We start from the raw sequence: 12,453 nt of genomic DNA on the forward strand, positions 1-12,453 counted from the left end.
CAGATTGAGTAACAAAAACCCCCAAAAAAATATTTGGGGTGAATTCAGGGACTCCCAAAGGGTAAGCAGATCATGTTCCACATGTGACATCCGTCTTGTGGCTCATTTAATTCCTTACTCGGTGCCAAGCCTTAGTGGGTAGGTGTCATTCAAGGCAGATATGACGGTATATTGGTAACGTCGATTGGAACTTATCAGTCGTCATCTCAACCAACTCGTAGTGGCGTCCATAAAATTTTCAAAGGGATGATTCCAACTTTGCATTTCAACTCTGGTTCAAAACCATGTTCAAACCACCACTTTTCTTCAAATGTCCTGTACAAAGTCAGGCATATGGCAGTTGGTATCGAATAATCTGTTTCTTTGTATGTTGGCGTTTGTTTTCTGTTTTCTGTTATATCATTGTGTTCCTCTTGTATATATATAGTTGATGCGTTTTCCTCGGTTTTGGTTTGTGACTCGGATTTGTTTCAGTTTCTAGTAAATCGTTTGATGACTATTGAATAGCGGTATACTATAGTTGCCTTTATTTACCATCTTCATTGTGAGCAGTTACGCACTATCACGAAAATAAATCGTGAACATACATGCAAGCTCTGGAAAATTGTATCAACTTGGAGAAATATACTCCACAAGAAGATGCCGCGAAATCGCGTTACAATTGGGCAAGTGTTTAGATAAATAGTTTCATTTAATTTCGCGGGCAGTACGTCGACTAAGCATGCAAAGACAAATTAAGAAAATACAAAACCCTACATTTATACGACATATCATAAATATTTCCGACTTGTTATTGTTTCAGAGGAGTTGAGGCTCAATGAAATCGGTCTCCTCCTATAGTAGTTGAGATATGCAGGCGTTAATGTTGCTACATAGACTAATTTTTATTTGGTAGTAAGGAGTGTTTTTATTGGTTGATTTATGCTCATCTCTATTGTCGTTAAACTTGTTTTCAACCAACCCTCATCGTCGTTTTCAAGATACGTGATAGAGTAAACTATATCTGTTGAGTCTTTTATTTTCAATTTCAATGGAAATTATGAGTCCAACATTGTCACAAATTTGGCACCATTAAGTGAGATGACACCATCTATATAGTTGAAAGTGAAGTTTCAAGATAATGGTGCTTCTTTCCAGTCGTCATCAGAAACACTTGCATGAATTCATCCTCGTATGAAAAATGGTCTAGTCATCCAAGCTATTCATGAAGTCTAGTTGTAACTAGAATATTTGCGTATTAATGGATTTTTTTTCTTCAAAATTATTCTTATTTGCTGAATTAATGCATTTAATTAATGAAATCAATCAAGGGGTAAAGTTTTATAATTTGTTTCCTGGTTTTTTAATTCTTTGAAATTTCAATTTTCATCAATTAATTTTCTATTTATTTTTGTCTAGATTGTCAATTTCTTTTTTTATGGTTCACATTAAATAAATAAAAGGGGTTTCACTACATCAATATTTATAATGAAGCTAAAAATCAAACAATTAGAAAAGTCGAAAGATGTTCATTTCAGTCGGGTAGTTTCAATGCAGATTGCAATCTCTTAGTTTCGCCCCCTTTATTTCAAGCAATAGTATGATTCGCGCACATATCTTTTTACTTTCAATTTTTCAGATTCTTAAGAATTTGTTTATTAAATCTTATTTTGACCACATACAATGTTTAAATTGCAAGAAATGCTTAAAAGCTGTTTTTCGCAGATGGCGGTATTTGGGGCAACTGTATGAGTTGTTTTGATTTGCTGTTTGATTAGAAGTAAGCATAATTTTAGGAAATTTATGATGTCAAAAACTTCTTTGATAGTCATTACAGGGTTTTACTAAGTTTAAAGTGATTAGCAGTTGCATCAGAAAGAAAAAATTGTGTTTTTGCACATTTTATTGACTTTTACTCGAATTTCAGGAAACATGTGCTGTCTATCAAAAACACGCTTTAAATATATAAAAATGCATTTGATTAATGACTGTTAATTTCTCTGCTAAAAGTTTAAATTGTTTGCATAAAAATTATGTGAATTAAGTATATAAAAGTCATATTATGCAATCAAGCTGAAATCTTAGACAATATGCCCTTATTCGTCCTTGGCCTTTGATCTTGATTTGACGGAAATTGCACCGTACGATTTTTTTACGACCGGGCAAAACAGATAGGACAGATTTGTAGCTTTCAAATGATATATAATTAAGCCGTGTGTTAGGTAGGTGCATTAAAAATTTAATTTCATGGTTAAAGTCACTCGCCTATTAATAAATGGAGAGGAAATAAACCATGTATTCATGTTCTGGAAAAAGGAAAAAGCTGCAGAGACCCTAGTTACCACGACAAAGAATATGGGAGAAATTATCTTGGATACCAGGCGAGGGGATTTAACATTAACATACCGGAAGAACAAACAAGCACAGATACTGATGCCTACTCAACCTGTTCCTAATATAGATGATGTTAGACTTACCTTAAGACAGACGGTGAATACAGTAGGGGGTGATGTCAAAAGTTGCTGCTAACTACCTGATGGCATAATGATTTTTTGCTGTTATGATACTGCACAAATTATCGTTATCAAAACGAACGCCACTTTGGATTTTACATTACAGCCAGGATTTTTTACATCTCATATCCACTTTATAGAAGAAGGCCAAAAACTTGTTGTAGCAACTGGTTCTTTAAGCATATACATTCAAATTATTGATATGAAGAGCAGAAAAACAAACAAATCGATAAATGTTGGATTAGAAATTTATGGAATAGTTCATAAAGATGAAATATTGTTCTGTAATGGAGGTAGGCATGGAGTTTACGTTGTAAGTTTAGAAAACGAGCATGTAACGCAGTTGGTTAACGTTCCCTTGTTATTGAATAGCAGCATTGCAATGTGGTCAGATCAACTATATTTTATAAACATGGATAAGTCAGTATCATGCTGTGATCTTCAAGGAAGAGTTAAATGGAAATTAGAACTTTAAGAATTTCTAAGAGAGCCATGTGGCATTACAGTTGACAATTACGGACGTGTTTACGTATCGGGCTATGGATCTAACATTGTCGTCGTGATTTCTCCAGATGGAAACAAACATCGATTACTGTTGTTGAAGAAAGATGGTCTTAAAAACCCACAGTCTTTGTGCTTCGATCGAAAAAATCACAAGTTACTAGTTGCAAACAAAAGGAATGACGCCTTTCTTTATGACGTTTTAAAATGAATTGATACATATCCAAAAGATGAGCTAATCTGTGTTTTTATTGCGCTCTGTGTGTTATCATTAATAAAATATCTTAAGACATATCTTTTGGAAGGGAAAACAAGCTAAGTATATATACATACTTGTTATGGAAGAACTTTTGTTATTGTAGCTACAATTAATGTTTATGTCATTGCCGTTAGGAAGAGGGGGCATTAAGGTTTAGCCGTCTACTTCTGTCTTTCTGTATATCCCAAGATTTTGTTCTCTTCTAGTCGGGACTGGTTGTAACTTCAAACAATGGTTCAGTGATCAGCATTGAGATGTGTTAGCCTCCCAATTGTGAACTTTCCATTTCTATGTAGCAACATTCCAGCAGCGCCTGCATACATAGTATACATCTCCCAATTGCTACGATATGTCCGGGCTTGTATTTCCTATCATGATTTCTTTGATAGAGGGTAGCTGCTTACAATGAAGCTATTTAATCACGAGTTCCAAATTATGAAGTATCGACAACAAGGAGACGAGGTTTCTGCACTCACAGTCATGTTGGACCCACCACATTTTTTTATGTGTGCCAGTCCCTGAATGGGAGCTCGTGTTTCATGTTTGTCATGTTAGATTTTAAAATTAGGTCGTTATTTTATTTATGGATGAAAAATACCAAATATTTTGCAAGAAACACGATACACCATGCTGTAGACGATGCGTTACTGAAACCCATAACGATTGCAAAGAGATAGATGTAGTATATGACGTTATCAAGAATGTAAAATATATGCATTTTTCGAAATAGAGCGAATTTTGGCAGAACTTTTAGAAAATTTGCAAAGAATAAGAAAAGACCGACAAGAAAACGTAAAAAGTCTAATGGAGAATAGGGCAAAAATAGAAAAAGGACTTCAGCAGACACGAAGCTTGATAACCAATTATGTAGATAAGCTGCAAGAAAGTCTGATAAAATATTTATATGTTGCTGAGGAAGAGGAGAGCACAATGATTAAGAACATAATATCATCCATGCAAAAAAAACCAAAAGACATATGTCAAAAAGCCAAACTACTTTAAATAGAATAAAACAGCATGCAGACATTCTTAGCTTTGAAACGCATCCAACGAAATGTCATGAACAACCAACAATTTCTTGTATCTTTAACAAAGGGAGAAAAAATAAACCATGTATCCATGTCTTTGAAGAACGAGACATCTGTAGAAAACCTACCTACCACGATGAAGGAGATGAAACACTTTCAAACAAGAAGAACAAGCAATCACAGATAATAACACCAACTACATCTGTCCCTACTATTGATGATATCAGACTTACTTTAAAACAAACTGTGAACACACTTGGGAGGGATACCATGAGTTGTTGCGTACTACCTAATGGCAGAAGGATTTTTCCTGTTAGGAAAGCTGCCGAATTGATGTCTTCAAAACCGACGGGACTGTGGACTTCACACTTCAGATTTCAGACATGACAGCCAGCATCTCATATCCACTTTATTGAGGAAAGTCAAAAACTTGTCGTATCAACTGGACGTTAAAATCTATACGTTACCATAATCGACACGAAAAATGGAAACGATAATAAATTTATCAAAGTTGAGTCATATGTGTATGGAATAGTTCACAAAGATGAAAATTGTTCTATAACGGACGTAGGCGTGGATTTTTGATTTTTTTGAAATAATAAGGCTTTTCTACCTCAGGCATAGATTACCTTAGCTGTATTTTGCAACACTTTTAGGAATTTTGGATCTCAATGCTCTTCAACTTCAAACTTATTTGGCTTTTTTATTTTTATTTTTGGATTAGAGCGTCACTGATGAGTCTTTTGTAGACGAAACGCGCGTCTGGCGTATATACAAAATTTAGTCCTGGTATCTATGATGAGTTTATTTACGTGTTGTAAATTTAGATGACAACTCTATATCCCAGTTAATTAACGGTCAATTGTCTGAATATAGCAGCATTGCTAAATGGTCAGATAATCTATATTTTATTTACAGGGATGATTCAGTAACATACTGTGATCTTCAAGGGACATTGAAATGGAAATTAGAACTTAAAGCATTTCTTCAGAAGACAAGAGGTAAAACAGTGGACAATTACGGACGTGTTTACGTTTCGGGTGGGGATTCTAAAAATTTCGTCATAATTTCACCAGATGGAAACAAACATCGATTATTTTTGTCAGAAAAAGATGGTCTTAAAACCCCCACAGGCTTTGTACTTCGATCAAAAACATAACAAGTTACTTATTGAGAACCAACAGAATAACGCCTTTCTTTATGAAGTTTCTAAATGAATTGATACAACACCAATGAGATGGTCTTATCCGCGTTCAAATAAACGTTCGATTGTTCTCTTTGAATTCCTATAGATAGATTAATATCTACAGACAAATCAAATGTGTTCGAAATCAAATACTATATTACATACTTATTATGGAATAATTTCAATTATTAAAGCTACAATTAATTAGTATGCCATTAACGTTAGGTAAATTGCGGCATTCAGGTTTGGCTATCTTCGACTGTCTGTCTGTCCGTCCGTCCTTTCCGAAATTTGTTTCTGTTACCGTTAAGCAAGAATCGTTACTTCAGACCATGGTTCAGTGATCCGCATTAAGTTTTCTTGATAAGGTCCAATTTTCAGATACTTCAATCAATATCTCGACTATATTCGGTGTATATGTTGTGTTTCTGATTTAATTGTGTTTTATTAGAAGTCAGCATGTTAGATAACAATATCAAAGGGAGCTTTTGAAACGACATACAAAGATAATGAATTAAAGACCTGCATGTTAGATACAATACGAACAGGTACTATAGGACAGCATATGGCATATTATAGTTCACACATATATACACAATTGAATAACTACAATGTAGTAGTTTAGCATAAACCCATAATACAACCAAGTACATCGAGCACATACTGTAAAACTGTTTAATAAATAGCCCTGATAACAGCATAGAAGCAAATTGATTTCTTATCGGTCCATCAAAAACAATTTCATTTCAAATTTTATATGTAAACTTTTTCAAACAAAAGTTTTTTAATCAACGGAACTATTGTGCATCAGAATTTACATAGGATGTGTTGATGTACTCTACAAAACAATTATTATACTATTTAACAAAGCTCATGTTTAACAGAACTGTTCTGTCACAGCGTAGATAAAAGCAACTTATTTAAGGAACAATGAACTATGTGAATGGCGGCAACGCAAGCGTATATACAAGATTTTAATATATTTAAAAAGATACATAAAATATTTCAGTCTCATCCTTCATATGTTGCATTTTATTTTCCAAATTTGTGTAAACAAGCAAATTTCAAAGTATTTCTGTGTTATTTCGTTCATAATACAAACATTGATCAGAAATGAATCTCTATGATAGATGTGGTAATGTTTACACTTATCCTTGTGTTGATGCAATCTTTTCGTGTCAATATACATGTTCCTGGTGTGACTACTTATATTGTATTGGTAATGAATTCTGGATCGAGTTACTATGTACAAACACGATCTCTTTTGTTGAAGGGCAATAAGTTTTAATCTAAAATGACCACAGGTTTATGTTCGAATTCTACAAATCTCGGTTCCAATCATATTTGGTTCAATCTTTAGTGTTTACAACATAATAGAAAATACTTCGGGTTTCCCCCTGCGTGTAGTGTGGTGTCTGTTTGCACTATTGGTTGGAAAGTAGAATGATAGGAAATTATTTAAAGTAGATTCGATACACTAAAGATGAGTGTGGCAAATTCTGGTTGCATTTGGCCCTGAAGTTTCAGATAAGAGATATTTGTAAATGCTAACAAACAATAGTGATGGCATTAGATCATACTTGATACCAAGATCAGTCTTCAATAAGTATGGAAAGATACAAAATGTTTCAATGCAATGTTCAACGTATTAAATGAGAATTCTCAAAAACTCAAGTTTTTCTTTTTCGATTTTAACAACTATGGATACTAAATTTACATTTTTAAAGTAAACAATTACAAGTTCATCAAAAGCAACAACAAATGTCAATGAGTAGATAAAATGCGTTTACACAGATGTAACAAACTTATACGATATTTTGCTTTATTTTTTAAAAATTATAATGGCTGAAACATAAATCAATGACGTACATTGAGATGCAAGTTCTTTTGTTTTATAAGTACATTGTGTATGAATGGTAGCAACATGATAATTTTAGATTTTCATATGTCTTTTCTGTATGAAATTGCATAACACCACTTTAACGATTGTTGATGCCATTAGATAACAGAAATATCATGCTCTAATCATTTTAGCAAGTTTCGTTGCTGGCAAGACAAAAAATGATTGATATCAATCGCCATTATCTCCCTGAATATTGGCTGGTCTTTGCTGCCAAAACAAATTTAGTACATCGACCTATAATGGTTTACTTTTATAAACTGCTATTCGGATTGAGAGTTGTCTCATTGGCACGCACAGCACATCTTCCTATATCTGATTAGTGAATACAAATACTAGACATAATCTCATAAAGGTTGCATTTCTGAAAATATTGACATTGCAATTTCCCATTGGAACTCCTTTTACGGCTAAAACTGTACCACTTTTACTATGAAGTTTTGACAATAATCTTATCCTAGAATTGAAAGTCCATATGCACCACAATTTTTTTCAAAGATAAATATAAAGTGCTGTGCGGCATATTTTCAACGTTTATATGCCATGAACTTCTCAGGGTTTAAACTAACACTTATTTTCTGAACTACCCCTACCTCGAATGAAAGGTTACCACAGATTTCAATGTAAATAAAATGCACATGTTTATTTACTGGTAACATTCCCAAGTTATGTCTCTGTGAAATGGAACGCAAAGAGCATAACTGGGAACCAGTATGTAAACAATTTTTTTTTTCTATGAATATTCAAGATCTCCCCAAAAGAGGCGTGTTTTGAGAAACAGATGTATTTACAAAGTGTAACCTATATAGACATTTAATGAAATAGAAAACTATTTAAAATCAGTTTTTCTCACATTAATACTCATTTATCAGAATTATAGTCTTAAAGAAATCACTGTGTATACTTTAAGTTTGTCTTTACTATACATTTTATACCCCCTCCCCTGTTTCAATTTTGTAAAGAATTTGAAAACAAGACTATAATTATTGTCAGCTTATATATAATTACCCTATTTGCATATTTTCTGATAACAAATGCATAGAACCTGTTTAAAACTGTTTTGATAACATATTGAAATCATATCAGAATACTATAAATGTTATGTTTAGCAGTAAATCATTACAACATTCAAGATTATATAAAGTATCCAATCCAGCCTCTGTCTCCAGTCCACATCTTACTGTATGCCTATTTGTCAATTAAAGAACACATTTTCTGCCTCAAATGGTAAATTTAGAATTCTTGTCACAACAGTATCATCTGTAACCATATATCTGACACAATTTAGCTAATATATATACTAGAAGTGTTCAAACAAAGCCATATTTGCAATAGTTGTATGTATGCAGATACCAGTCTGAGATATAAATTCACTTAAAATGTTGTAGAGATGACTGCTAGCATCTGATTTTTGCATAACTTCCAAGCATAGTTATTGTTTTCTATATCAAGAACTTTAAAATCATAAAATCATAGCATTTAAAGTTTAAGAACCCAGAGGGTAGGCAATTTTCTTTGTTTTTGTCCCTGGGGCCTTAAATTTCCTGAATCATTCTGTTGTTTCTAGCAATTTAGTACATAATCAGGATAGAACACACTATTGTAAGTTTTCTTGAGATATTTCTGTTTTTCTAGCTTGTATTCATTATGCCTGGGTGACAAAAAAGCAGATTTAGGTGTTGCGGCTTACTTTTGGGTTATCGAAAGGACACAAATACCCCATACATAATATTCAGGAAGGATCTATGAGTTTCAATGACTGAGAAGAGTAAATATAAGCACTTCGTAACAATTTAACTTACAAATATGCAAATATTATAAATTAATATTGTATCAAGGACTTTAAGCAAACTATGCATACTGTAAACTGTGAATTTATGCTGAGTCATTATATTTAAGGCCCAGGATTCTATCAATCTTCATTAAATATTTATAAAACTTCATATTTGAGTTAATTTCTTTAAAATCTGTGAAATAAAGCAAATTTGGTTAAATTCTGAATGTTCCCCTTTTTCACCCTATATAATGTATATATAACTGTAAAACTCTGCTTAAATTTACAGCGAGACTGAATTAAAGTAATGTGATCATTTCACTTTGCATATCTTTACTGTTGATATTCGGGGTAAGAATTATTTTTTATAACTGAATATATTGGACATGTAAGCAGCAAGAAGATGTTTTAATATTATAATCTAAAATTTCTTTTTAAGATTTATAATTCTATTATTTATCTGAATGCACATACTAGAAAACACGAATGAGTCCCCAGTACACGGATGCCCCATTCGCACTATCATTTTCTATTTTTATTGGAGCGTGAAAATGGGAAAAAATCTTGAATTTGGCATTAAAATTTAGAATAGCATATCATAGGGAACATGTAATTTTCAAGTTAATTGGACTTCAACTTCATCAAAAACTACCTCGACCAAAAACTTAAACCTGAAGCGGGACAGACGTATGAACGGACGGACGGACGGACGAACGGACGAACGAACAGACGGCCGGACGCACAAACCAGAAAACAAAATGCTCATGAATAGGGCATACAATATAAAAAAAAATATTAAGGGAAATATTGAAAAATACATGACCATAGAATGTTAGATTTGTAGAAGCATATATATAATTATCTCACCTTCTATACATTTCTAGGATAATGGTTGGTAAAAACATCCGCATGGGGACCGTATATATTCCATATTTGGTTGGTTGGGAGGCGGGACTTATTTTAATACAGGGTTAGTAGTGGAGTAACAACTTTTTCACTATTTGATTATTTGAATGTATTGAAAATTCTGTTTAATATTTTGTCATATCAAGATTGTTAAAGGGAAACTTCGCAAAAAAATCAAAAATTGATATAATGTCCATTCTGTATAAACATTCTCAAATTTATAGATATTAAAGTTTTATTCCGCTAGATAAGAGATCACCATCGATTTTAAATTTTGAGTATCAATTCTCTGCGTTCCGCCATTTTGTCATCTTCTACGATCAAAAATCACGATATGTCTATAAACCACAAAGGACCAAAACTACAGTAACCGATGTAGTCGTAATTGCGTGTCGATATCTTGTCAATCGTACGGTTGTTTTATCTGACTAACTAACTTGATACGGAAAATGTTCTTATTTTAATTTTAAATAACCATAGTCTGTTATTTTTAAACTGTTAATATTGGAATTAATTAAAAAGTCAAAGTTCAAATCATAAATAAGTGTTCCGTGAAAATTGTTTTCGAAAATGTAATTCGTTCATAATTCTTTAAAGTAATAAACTTTATTCAAATAAATTCGGATCTTCCCTCATCTGATCACCAGCATGGCTTAAGGTATTACTCCCAAAGGTATTGTGAGGGGTGTCTCCCTCTATGGCGCTTGTACCTCGGAAAACTTATACAGCTTGTTTCAAGAACAACCGGGTTCAGACAAACTGTTCTGAAATCGATATTGTAAATTCGGGGCAACCAAGACATTCCGTCAATAACGGCATAACTATGCATTTAGTACACGAACACCAATCCGGCTGTGTTAAACTGGCGAGGGTTGCTAAGGATATCTTGATTTCGGGAACTTTTTGCAGCTTCCATTATTTGGAGCTCTTCTCCGGTATACTCTGGCTCTAGTGCGTACCCAAATTGACGATACTCGTCAAAATCTGCCTCTCTTGACCGGACTGCAACCACTGTTAGTACTACCAACCTCTTTTTTTTTTTACTATCAACCTCCGAACAAGACATTTTTAGTTACGATTTTATGATTAATTTTGGGACAATATATACACTGTCCTATAGAAACAAGCACGCACAAATCATGAAAGAAATATACATGAGTAAAAGTTAATTGAATTAGCAAAGTTAATATCCTTTGGTCTCGAATGTATGTTAACTAATTAATGTGTTTTTATAGGCTAGCTCAAATCCTCTTCCAAATAATATAATCTATATGTAATAATCCCTTCCTATTTAATGCCGAGCGGTAGACATATTTAAGGTACTAATTAAGTATAATTAAATGAACAATAGATAACAATAATTAATCATAAATGTGCAATGATTTAAAAACTTTTTTTTTTCTTTATTCGTACAATTATATTCCGCTTCGGTAGAGTTATCTTCATGTAGTTTCAGATATTAATTAATACATGGGTTTCAAAAGTCTAAATGTAAGTGTTCTCGTACATTTTTTTGCCTAATAAAGACAATCAAAATGATTTGGTAAAGCTATTTCTAATTTCTTAGTTCCCCTTTTTTATGAGACTTAAATCAAGGACAAGAGGTGTATATCATTTTATTCTGACACACGAATTAAGTTTCCCGTCTTTAACTGAAAACTGTTTGTTTCTTAGTAAATTAATTTATTTGAATTCAAATAAATAATAGCACCAAATATAATAAAATAATTCCACGGCGATCTATTTTTTTTTGTCACCTGTATTTTTAATGTGTGTATTGTTTTATAATCCACTGATCCGAATAGACAGTCACACCTGGCAAGGTGTGCCCTAGAGGCGTGGTTAAATACCGAAGTGCAAATAACAATTTACCTTTAAACAAGCCATCTACGAGTATTGCCACAGAACCGTGAATACACACATTGTATAAACCTAGTCATAGCAGAGATATTAAAAGGTCAATAAGAGTACACCAACATATTGTCTTTACAGATTAGTGTACTTTAATTTGTTCACCTTATCAGTCCGAAAATGCATTAATTAAAAATAATTTTATAACTTTTTGTGTTGTCTAAAAAAATAATTCGAATATATACGTTTAACATAGAAAATTTATCTCATGAATGTGTACAATTGCACGTCTGTGCGTTTTATCTTCTTATTATCGGCTGGTTATTAGATAAAGCATAAGTCATCGGCGCGCTTACGATTACGTTAAAATATGATTAAAAACCAAGACTTTTAATGATTGTATTTTAAATCCCGGCATGCAAAAACCAGGAGAAAACGTCACGACCTACAGGAAGTAGTTAATATTTTTTCATTAATTATTGAATTTCTCCTTTATTACTGCACATTTAGCGATAAAACTTTGTGAATATATATATTATGTCATTATGAACATATT

The sequence above is a fragment of the Mytilus edulis genome, chromosome 6 (assembly GCF_963676685.1).
Source record: "Mytilus edulis chromosome 6, xbMytEdul2.2, whole genome shotgun sequence".
Classification (NCBI taxonomy): domain Eukaryota; kingdom Metazoa; phylum Mollusca; class Bivalvia; order Mytilida; family Mytilidae; genus Mytilus; species Mytilus edulis.